Source organism: Chelon labrosus, assembly GCF_963514085.1.
Source record: "Chelon labrosus genome assembly, chromosome: 1".
NCBI classification, from domain to species: domain Eukaryota; kingdom Metazoa; phylum Chordata; class Actinopteri; order Mugiliformes; family Mugilidae; genus Chelon; species Chelon labrosus.
This window is the reverse complement of record NC_140337.1, coordinates 5,254,070-5,266,359: the sequence shown is the minus strand read 5'-3', so window position 1 is coordinate 5,266,359 and position 12,290 is coordinate 5,254,070. Positions and strand designations below refer to the sequence as shown.

Here is a 12,290-nt window from a genome sequence, read left to right as displayed (position 1 = left end):
TACTTACTTGCAACTTCCACATATGTACAAATGACTGATTTCTTAAAGGTGCAGTAGGCAGGATTGCGAAGATCCAAGACTTAGCCAAAAAATTTGAACATCGACAACTTCTCAGTCCCTCCCCACTTTCCGCTAAAGCCCAAAGCGGTCTCCCAAGCCCCTCCCCCCACAAGGGAGAGCTGTGCACGATAGAGCGCGTGCATATTGGCCCTGGAATACTGTGCACGAGCAGAGAACCGAGAGAGAGCGAGTAAACAAACTACCATGGAACACACCGACGTAACAACAACAAAATAGTTTTTATAATACCCTTCGTTATTGCTAAATAATTTTAGGTCAAAATATTTAGCAATAGTCAACTTTAGGACAAAACCAAGGTTAGGATGTTTCTGAAAGTAGCCTACATCGGTGATGTTTGCTATCAATAACAGTTAGAAGCATTCATTGTGGCGTTTTATTCCACAGTTTAGATTTATCAATTTGCTATGTGGTAGATATATGACCGCTACCTGTTGATGTGGTTAGGCGTTTGAGAGTGAAGCTGAGGCACAGGCCTCAGACGAGGATTACGTCCCGGCTCCTTCTACACACCCATGGCGAGGTCGAGGTGGTGGAGGGAGGGGAGGGCGCTATGAAATGCGTGTCCATGAGCAGTGATTGACTGTTAGATACACCCCTGGACGTGATTGGTGCATCTGGATGTGGAGCGGTGGATGTCTTGCAAATCGCGCTACAGGCTCTAGGAGGGGCCAGAGGAGCCGAATTTTTTTTTAAATGACCTGCTTCATGCAATTATACTTGAACATAGGGTCAGTTTCAGCAAATATGACAGAAAGTTAGTTTTATAAAAGTTGCCTACTGCACCTTTAAAAAAACCAAGGCACAAGTACTGAAGTGAGTAATTTTAAGTAAGTTTAAATATTTTAGTTTCATTTGTTTGACTGAGCTCCCTTTGTCTGCTTTGTGTGTGACTTGTGTGAACATATGCATAAATGTTCTGTTGCACATCATGTGAAGTCTTTTAGCACCTACCCAAGCCCTTCTTGGTGCTTGTGTGGTTGTTTTTTGTATTCATGTTTTTTTCACCCACAGTGACCAAACTTCTTCATTTACAGCAGTGACTAGTCCATTTCTGTCCACAAATATTTGCATGTTGCACTTTTTTTTTTTTGTTTTTTGGCAATGATCATAGCCATATATAGTGAAAGAGCAGTTTGCAGTACTCTGATTGGATGGTGCTCCTAACTTTGATGGTGAGTTGTGCTCTTTAAAAAGCAAGTGACAATACCGTACTTCTATCAGACCTAAACTTCAGATAGCTCCAATCTCCTCCAGACTAACTCTGCAACATTTACCACGACTGGTTGATCTGAGCAGGTAAGGAAAACCTTTACAGAGCAAACAAATATGAACTGATTCATCAAAGTATAAGGCTTTGGGATTTATTCTTTTGATGACTTCATTGACCTTTCTGCTGACATCAAGTTAAAGCCTGTTAAACATTTTTAAAAGGAAAAGTCATTTAACTGAACATATTTCAAGATCAAATGTAGATTGTAGATCAGATGTGTACTGTAAAAATAAATAGGAGACTCTTGTGCTGCTTGACGTTCGTCTTCTGGTTAAATTAGACGTCAATCTCTTAAGGAAATACTGAACTACTCAGGAAGATGTTTCATGACACATGAACAGTTTATATATGGATTTACAGGATATAAATCAATGATAAACTTACAGAAGCCCAGAATGGTCATGCTTGCCACATTTCTATATTAAACTACTATTATTTCTTTATTTCAAGATTTTCTTTTTCTTTTTCGATAATCTTTTATCTCATACTATAACAAATATGCTTTTGTTTTATCAAATGCCCAGTGTCTCCACATAGGTCTCCTAGGAATTTGTCCTTGTATCTTTTACTTTTTTAAATTTATTTTTTTCGTTGGACCATTCATGGTCTCCTGCTTCTAGGCCCCTTCCACTGTGTCTGGAGATGGTTTTTAGGCCTCTCCAGACCTCTCTGGTGTTGTTTCCCTGGAGGTGCTCCTCCAGCTTACTCCTGTAGCTGTCCTTGCCCCTCCTTATCTCTCTCTTTAGTTCCTTCTGCACCCTCTTCAGCTCCTCTCCTCCCAGTTTTAAAAACACTCTTTTTTTTTGTTCAGCAAGGTTTTTAATTCTGGGGTCACCCAGGGTTTGTTGTTGGAGAAGCACCGTACCTTCTTCATAGGAACAGTGTCCTCCACGCAGAAATGTATGTAGTCTGCAGGTTATGCAGGTTGTCAGACTGTCGATGTCCTCCCCATGTGGCCTGCAGAGCACATCCCAGTCCGTGGTGTCAAAACAGTCCCTCAGTGCCATACTGGCCTCCTCAGTCCATCTCCTCACATGCCATTTGGTAGGCGGTTGTTTATTTACCATAGGTATGTATAGGTATGTAGGCAGGGTGCAGATGAACCAGGGGCCTCATGTACAAAGACTTGCGTGGATTTTCTACTAAAACGTGGCGCACACTCAGATCCAGAAGCACATTTCCTTTGTACATCCCAATTAATGTGGATTGAGTGCACATGTTGTACCTGACCCCTCCCTACCCACGCCCCCTTTTAAATATGCAAATTATATTTAACTTGACCCTGCACCTGAGATTCCCCTCTCTGCACGATCAGAAAATGATTTGTTTGTGCATCACATATGATCTGTACAGTGATCAAATGAAAATGTTTCCTGTTGACATTTAGAAATTCATCATGTGATGGCGCTTTTATAGCAATGTGTGTGCAGTTGATAGATCTGATTACATTAGGAAAACCGGCTCTCGCTGCAAATTGTGCTTTAATGTTGACCTGTTCAGATGCATTGTATGGGCATTTTATATACCTGGCTGACGTGCGGATGACTCCGTCCCACGCGGCTCGCATTGGCTCTGCTCAGGGTCGACCAGCACAGTCCCGATCGGTCAGACTAATTGTTTTCACATTTATGACAGTTGCTAGCACAGCAGCTACTCCAGGCCTCTCCTTACAGCAGCGACACAAGCCTGCTGAGGAGTCTGCACATGTTTCTAATAGCCACCAAACAGAAGGTTTGCAAGCTAAACCCCCAAACAACAGGAGCCACACAGCTAGATAGCACCGAGCTGCTAACAAGCTATTTCAAAGGAGCAGCCAGTTTCCCTCCAACGTCTAATATGAGGACCACATGGCAAAGACTGCCTTTCAGCACTGAAACAACAGCTTGGTCCTTCCACCAGGAACTCCCAACTAAAAGAGCGACTTTTCCACAAAACTGGTAGTATGACCTGGGCCCAGTCAAGCTAAGCTAAGCTAAACATAGAACTATGAACTTTGATTTGATGTAATATGTTTTTATTGAGTTGTTGTGATCTTGAGGTTATAGTATATTTGGCTCTGCCACATTATTAAGTTGATGTTCATTTAGGTTAAGCAATACACAGACTCAAGGTATCTTGCATGCTAAGCTAACTATCCTTCCTCTAACCTGGCACCTCATAAAACACATTCCACACATGCACTCAGCCAGCACATGGTCTGAGTGTTGCTACTTGCTCAGCCATCTGGCCTCAAGGCCTCAAGGCCTCAGCAGCTATTTTGACACACCCACACTCACACACACTTGTATAAAGTACATTGTAGTTAGATCGTATGATTTTACTTTTATTCTTGTAATAAATATCTTTTAAGGGCGGCACAGTGGCGAGGTGGTTAGCACTGGTCACCGGTTCGAATCCATGCGCCGGCCGGCCCTTCTGTGTGGAGTTTGCATGTTCTCCCTGTGTCTGCGTGGGTTCTCTCCAGGTACTCCAGCTTCCTCCCACCATCCAAAGACATGCTCATTAGGTTAATTGGTGATTCTAAATTGGCCGTAGGTGTGAATGTGAGTGTGAATGGTTGTCTGTCTCTCTGTGTTAGCCCTGCGATGGACTGGCGACCTGTCCAGGGTGTACCCCTGCCTCTCACCCGATGACAGCTGGGATAGGCTCCAGCAGACCCCCGTGACCCTTAACAGGACTAAACGGGTATAGAAGATGAATGAATGAATGAATGAATATCTTTTAAACATACCTGTTGTCTATTTAATGTTGCACAAAAATGAATTTTGCCAACCTCTACACTGTCAAGAACTCCAAATTCTTTCAACTTTAACTAGTTGTTAATATGGTAATTTTGGTTATAGTTATTAAGTTAATTATTAATCAGACTACCAAATTGACAATTTAGTAAATTTTATGAGACTGATTTGATTAACTGGATATCTTTTCCCTTCTCAGAAGGGTGGTGCCCCAAGGTGATCTAGTAATTCAGATCGAATTATTTAATAATAAATAATTATTTTTGATAGCCAAACCCCAATATTTAGTGCCTTAGTACACAGGCCCAACACCTCTAAGTGTCGCCAAAGGATCAACATCTGTAGAAGCCAGGGTACGTCAGCCATGAGGTTGGCGTGAGGCACATACAAGTTTGCGGTCATTTCACTCTTGATACATCTGAGCTTTTCCGTGAACGAGTACGTACGGAACGTTTGTGTGCGCACGCACCCTTCGTACATAAGGCCCCAGGTGAGGAGGGAGCTAAGGAGGATTAAAACAAGGAAGGCTATTGGCCCTGATGGCATCTGCTCCAGACTTCTCAAGGACTGTGCAGATCAACTCTGTGGGATTTTTCTGCACATTTTCAACTTGACCATCAGTCTGGAGAGAGTTCTGCTCCTGTGGAAAATGGTTTCAGTTCCCAAGACTGCATATCCCAGTGAGCCAAATGTAGTATTGACCTCTCACCTGATGAAGACCATGGAGAGGATCATCCTGGGCCACCTCTGTCATCTGGTGCACAACAACATGGACCCACTGCAGTTTGCCTATTGACCAGGCATAGGTGTGGAAGATGCTGTCATCTACCTGCTGCACAGATGTCTTTTTCACCTAGAGGACAGTGGTAGCACTGTGAGGGTCGTGTTCTTTGACTTCTCCAGTGCGTTTAACACCATTCAACCATCACTGCTCAAGGTAGGGCTGGGCAATATAGCGGTATAAAAAATATATCAATATATTTTTTAATGTGCTATGCAATTAGACCATATTGCATGTATTGATATAGTTCAGATTTGCGCTGTGATCCTTGCTCCAGGGAAACTGCTGACCCGGAGCTCTCTGCACTAGTGTTGTGTCGTTCGCGAATGATTCATTCCAATGAAGGAATCTTTTGAGTGAACATACTGAATGGAATCACTTCATTAACTGATTCGTTCCTTTCTCAGTTCAGTTGAGCTCAGCCCCGAGCGTGTCAGGCGGGTGCGGAACTGCCGTGTTCTGTGACGCACTCGTGAATCTTCGGCGAATGACGCAGCCAGCATGCGGGGCGGGGGGAGGGACTGTTGACGCCTGACAAAACGTGACTCCATTTACAGCAAGATGTTGCAGATAATATAAGCTCATCCAAAGTCAGCCTGCTTGTATATTGAGATGCAAATCTGGAGTAGGGGCAAGATCTTTTGATGACCAGGACAATCTTTCATTTGTTTGACACTTGTAAAGTATTATAGTTTTAGTTTGTCATTTTGCCTTTTATTTATTATTTCTCACTTTTATTATTTCTTCTTTTCATTTCAGTGTAATAAAACATACTTAACAACCAGACAGCTAGTCACATACACTTTATTTATTTGACAGGCTGGAAAAATGCACGCACATAGTGTTCGGTCTTCGGTCTATATTATTGCACAAGACGAGCATCATATTTGCATTAGACCTACAAGGGAATACATAATATAAAACATTAATAATTTAAATATTTGAAGTTTTTAAAAGTAACAGAATCTCAGCTGCAGCTGCAGTTTTTTTGTTTTGTTTTTTTAATCTCCCTGCCTTTCCTGGTTTCCAATATTTGCTTAACTCCACAATATAAAAGAAGGAGGACTCGCGTTCACGTTTAGTGAACGTGCTTCTGTTGTAGTGTTGTGTCACTCGCTACACACAGAGAGGTGAGTCAGTCTGGCGATTCACGTTTGCACTGCCACTCATGATTTGCGAACCTACTGAAAGATTCGCTAGGTTCACGAATCACTAGGTTCGCGAATGTAGCGAATCTTCCACCGAATCACGATTCGCGAATGTACTGCAAGATTCGCTAGGTTCGTGAATCACCTAGTGAACCTAGAATCAGCGAATCACGAACGATTCATGAATCTGCTTTAAGCACAGCACGTTCACGTACTGTGATGTACACACAGATAGAACTGCCACTCAAGGCAGAGGATTTGATTCACGTTTAGTAACTGTATTGCTAAAATTACTGTCTTGTTAACATCCGTGTAGCATGTTCTGTGAATGTACTGCGCAGCGGACTCACGTTTATCGTGTAGTATAAAACGAGACAAGTGGGACGTGGTGGTTGGTGGAGAGTGAAGCCCCTCCTCTTTTATGCACAGAGGAGGTGTGCAACAGTGTCTGTGGAGTGTGAGGAGGAGAAATTAGTCAGTAAAAGAAAAAGCAGTGGCTCAGTAATTTGGAGATGGTTCGGATTCAAAGTATCAGATGAGCAACAAAAGTACGTTATATGCAGAGGTTGCCCTAGACTTTTTCGTTGTCTGTCATTTTGACTGACAGGGTCATACAAATCCCGTCATAATCTATTTTTACCCGTCACTTTAATTTTTTTAAATGATAATAATGCAGTTCAATAGCATTTCATTTTCATTACAATTTCATTAACTTTAAGTACTTTTTCAGTATTGACAGTATTGACTTTAAATGGTAGGGGAAAAAAAAGTTTGGGCTGCTGACACGTCTTGTCCGTACTGGGACCAGGACTGCTAGCTCTAAAAGCTCTTAGACGCTACCGTAGGGTTGAAGTGCTTCGGTGGTATGCAAACTCTTTTATTTTGCACAATTTGCACAAAAACTCATCAGTCCTAGCAACGTGCTTTCATCCGATATATACATATATATTGTATGTGTCTATGGTTAGCCGAATTCTGACGTGTGCATCAGTGTAATCGATAAGAGTTCTGTGATGGTTGGAATGCAAACTGTGATTAGAGACAAGAGCAAATTAATAACATCACCCGCCACCAAGTGGTCAGGGGTGTGAATTGCAATCTGTCAAAATGACAGATGGCCTTCAGATTTTTCTGTCACAGTTTTATAAAAACAGTCAATGACGGAAAATATTCGGTTAACGCGACCCCTGGTTATATGAAGGGAGTGCCATAAACAAGTTACAGTCAGGGGTGGAAACACTACAAATCTTTTTCACCACCTAAAACAGTGGGACAAACGAAGAGTGTGAAACTGCGCACTGCAGAAGCCCCAGTCGCAAGCCATCCACAACCTGAAAAAGCTCCATATTGGGCTATATATCGTATATCGATATTCAGCCTAAATATATGGGGATATCACTTTTGGTCCATATTGCCCAGCCCTAGTCTGCAGCACGGGGGCACCACAGGGTACTATGCTCTTTTCCTTCCTCTTCACCCTGTACACGTTGGACTTCAGACACAATACTGACAGCTGCCACCTCCAGAAGTTTTCTGGTGATACAGCCATTGTCAGGCGTGTATCTCGGGGAAATGATTTGGAGTACAGGGAGGTCATCACCAACTTTGTGGACTGGTGTGCTCTGAACCACCTGCACATCAACGGCAGAAAGACAAAGGAGATGGTGGTTGACTTCAGCGGGAAACCACCTCACACTGCAGTTCACTGCACCGGTGAACATCCAGGGCTTGGACATCAAGGTTGTGGAGGAATACAAGTACCTGGGTGTTGACCTAAACAATAAACTGGACTGGACACACAACACAGACGCCCTGTACAAGAAGGGCCAAAGTCCCCTTCACCTGCTGAGACTCCTTTGGGGTGTGCAGGACACTGTTAAGGACTTTTTATGACTCTGTGGTGGCTTCTGCCATCCTATATGCAGTTGTCTGCTGGAGCAGTGGGAGCTCAGAGAGGGACAGGAAGAGACTGAACAAGCTGGTCAGACGGGCCAGCTCTGTCCTGGACTGCTCTCTGGACTCCATCGAGGAGGTGGGTGAGAGGAAGATGTTAGCCAAGCTGACATCAATCCTGGACAACCCCTCTCACCCACTGCATCAGACTGTTTTTAAGACCTAAGCAGCAGACTGCTGCATCCATGCTGCAAGAAGGTCCTTCATTCCAGCTACAGTTTTCAAATTTATTATTATATTTTGAAATTTTCCTGTCGAATTCATTAGTATTTTTTGTATATATTTTTGCCAAATTCCACGCTGCAGTGACAAGGAAATCTCCCATACGTGAGATCAATAAACATGTCTTTTGTCTTTTACTCGTTGTTGGAAGTGAGAATACTTGTAGTCCTCTTTCCCTGTGTCTTTGCATTTCAGTTGTTTCTTCTGCAACAATATAGTGTATTGCTGCTGATTTTAGAGCTCGTATTCACAGCACAATTGATTTATAATTTGTATTTACATTGATTTTAAAAGGGCACATGACTCAGACAAAGTCTTCCCTTCCTTCTTTCACTGCAGACAAAATGAACATCATTCTCCTGACAGCCTTCATCTTCACTGTAGCCCTTACCCATGTGGACAACATGCCCTGTTCAGAGAGGAGCAGAAGTTACAAATACCACAACTTTGTCCGACGGCACATCCTTCGTGAGAATTTTGACAGAAATTCTACACGGGCATGGAGAAGGTAAGAAAAATCCAAACAACTTTTTAAAGGCCTGCAGATGGTACAAAAGCTAGGTATTACTCACTATGTACTAAGTGACACAATGTAGTAATATTTTGCCGTCATTCCACAGATATTTGAGAAACAACGGCCTCTGGTGCAGGACTGAAATACAGTCCTTCATGGAGAGGAAGTACAGACACGAAGTCAAGCAGATCTGCAGCAGAGCTGGCCGACGCCTGGCAAAAGGTCAGGATGAGGCAGGCAACTTGTGTATGAGCCGAAGAAGGATTTGGCAATATGAGGTTAAATGCCACAGTGGCAGGGTAATTCGAGTTGCCCGACGAAAGAAACCTGTAATCGTTGGATGCGACGTTGTTAACAATGTCTGCCGCCCTGTCCATTTTGAGAGATACAGACACCAAAGCATCAGTAATAACCGCTGCATGCTTTAGTCCTACATTAGATCAGTTTAATTTGCACTTGAGTTCAACACTCAGGCAGATTATTTTCTAAAGTTTCCACAAAGCTCAAGCTTATAATATACAAACTATTTGTTACTCTAACACATTGTATTTTCATTAGATTTCATGAAAAAATCATGTCATGAAAAATCAAATACATAATGCAAATGTATTCATTTTCTCAATATTCTTGAGATTATGAGAACTCTGTATTACAATAAGAAATATTACAATTGAAGATGAAACCAAACTGCTTTCTTTCCAACTACAGTTAGACTGTTGGTGGTCACTTGGACCATGTTAAAATAATCTGTGATTTGCAGGTCTTGATTATCTCCTGTGTATTGCACTCCCACTTGTTTTTCTTTCCATAATGCCAAATAAATACCTTGAACTTGCTTTTGTCATTCATACATTAATTTTTTATAGTCCTGTTAAGGGTCGCGGGGGTCTGCTGGAGTCTATCCCAGCTGTCATCGGGCGAGAGGCGGGGTACACCCTGGACAGGTCTCCAGTTCATCGCAGGGTTAACACAGAGAGACAGACAACCATTCACACTCACACCTATGGCCAATTTAGAATCACCAATTAACCTAATGAGCATGTCTTTGGATGGTGGGAGGAAGCTGGAGTACCCAGAGAGAACCCATGCAGACACAGGGAGAACATGCAAACTCCACACAGAAAGGCCTAGTCAGCCCATGGATTCGAACCCGGGACCTTCTCACCGTAAGGCATCAGTGCTAACCACCTCGTCACTGTGCCGTCCTACTTGCTTTTGTCATTCTTTGAAATGTATTTGTTGTGTAGTTCAGTCAGAACAGATCTCACTCACTCAGTTTCTAGGAAAATAAAAACTTGAGCAGCAAATGACTGATTGATAGTAGTAAACAGTGTATATAAGAAATCAGTCCAGCCCCTTTAAAACAGCAGGTTATTTTCCTAAAAATAAACCTAAAATTCGGTCTTTTTCCTAAAACAGCTCACGAGACACATAACATACAACAGGGACGCCAGACCACAATTGGAGGTTCAAGAAAAGGTGTTTTATTTTAACTGAAAGCAAGAGCAGGGGAGAAAACAACCAAACAAACCAAAGACAAAGAACTAAAAAGGACTGTAGGTACCGGCCAAAAGGAACAAAAGAGGAACTTGGAACAGGGCCAGCCCACATAGGGCCGTAGGACCCTGACCTCATTCCACTGAGTAAGTAACAGGACTACCGGTCACCTACAACACAAACTAAAATAATAAAGCGTACAAAGTTTTAATGCTTCATAGGAAAAGAAATAAACCACTTCCTTAAGGACAAAGAAACATGAAGTTAAAACACAACCTGGCTGCTGGCGTTGAGACGTGCGCCAGGCAATGAGGGTGAGAGAGCGACAGAGAGAGAGACACTCCGCTCCTCTCCCCTCCTTATACAGTCTCCTCCCCTACCTGAGCACAAATGAGATTCAAGTGCTCAGCAGGCCAGGGGAGGAGTGACCAGGAGGAGACGGGAAGAACAGCCGCACGTAACATCCCCACCCTTAAGATGTGGATTATGTAAACAGGGAGAGAAAAAAAATTACATAATCAACATTACAAATCAGCACGTTATCTTGATAACATGTCGTATCAAATGTTAGAGGATTATATGACGAGGGCCCAGCACATTCTTTGATTGGTGTTTCTAATGAGGTAAATAAACAGCAGTGGATTGTGATCTGAACAACAACAGGTTGAACAGCAGAGCCGACATTGACCTTGAAGTGTTTTAGAGCCAAAACAAGCGCGAGTGTCTCTTTTTCAATTGAGGAGTAAACTCGCTGATGACGATTGAATTTTAGTAGGACACTGGGTGCTCGATCCCATCAGCACCATCCTGAAGGAGGACAGCACCTGCACCTGAATCACTGGCATCTACAGGAAGTTTGAAGGGATGGTCAAACACTGGCTCAGCCAACACTGGAGCATTTGTCTACACTGCTTTAATTCCTTCAAATGCCTGTTGACAGGTGTCCGTCCAACGGAACTGGACCTTGGGACTGAGCAGGTCAGTGAACAGAGACACCACAGCAGAGAAGTTTCTACAGAAACTCCTATAATACCCTGCCATAACCAAAAAGCAGTGCAGCTCACGAGTAGATGGAGCAGGGAATGACAGGATGGCTTCGATTTTACCAAGCACAGACTTGACTGGCCCACAACCCATGACTTTACCCAAATAGGTCACTGTGGCTTGGCCGAACTCACACTTAGCCAGATTTGGTGTGAGATTTGCATCTCTCAGCTGTGTGAAAACCGCCTCAAGTTGAGCAGTGTGATCATCCCAGGACCCTGAATGTACCACAATGTCATCGAGGTACGCCTCACAACCAGATAAGCCTGCTAGGACCGTATTGAGTATACGCTGGAAGGTAGCAGGAGCATTGCGCAACCTGAACAACATTACCGTGTACTGCAGGAAAGCATCAGGTGTCACGAACGCTGACATTTCTTTTGCACGGTGTGTCAACGGTACTTGCCAGTATCCCTTTAAGAGATCAAGCTTTGAGACACAGATTGCTGAAGTGATCAACACAATCATCGACACGAGGCAGAGGAAAACAATCTGGCTTAGTGACGCCATTAACTTTACGAAAACCCGTACAAAAATGATCAGAACCATCAGACTTAACAGAAAGGAGACATGGTGAGCTCCATGCACTAGAGCTTGGCTGCACAATTCCATTTTCCAACATGTAATCAACTTGTTGTTGTAAAGAAGCACGTTTGTCAGGATTTACTCTGTATGCATGTTGTTTGATAGGAGACGTAGTCCCTGTTTGGTGTAGAGGTGTAATAAAGAAGAGACAGAGTCATTAGCTTCACTGCTACTTTAGTACAATGGTAAGTGAGTCACAAAACAACGTGACAAAGCACAAAGCAGGCTGGGAAACTGCATGGCTTTATATCAAGTGCACTACCACTGAATGACCAATAGGTGGTACTATAATACCATCCATGACATCTCCCCTTTCTTCTCGTAACCCAAGCTCTTATGTCCTAAAACCTTAACCAACTACATAGTTCTGCCAACAATGTGAACTTAATCTAAATCTGCTCTTTCAGTAAATCACATTTATGAAACGATACCTCAATCAGCATTACCTATAGCTGTA

At 43.0% G+C, this 12,290-nt stretch overlaps 1 long non-coding RNA gene across 1 annotated transcript; it reads left to right on the top strand.

The window, feature by feature from the left end:
- The first annotated feature begins 992 nt into the window (after positions 1–992).
- Positions 993–9,210, top strand: LOC311487668. Its single transcript, XR_014699045.1, has 3 exons — positions 993–1,377; positions 8,533–8,701; positions 8,814–9,210. It is a non-coding gene; the product is annotated as an uncharacterized lncRNA (long non-coding RNA).
- The last annotated feature ends 3,080 nt before the right edge of the window (positions 9,211–12,290 follow it).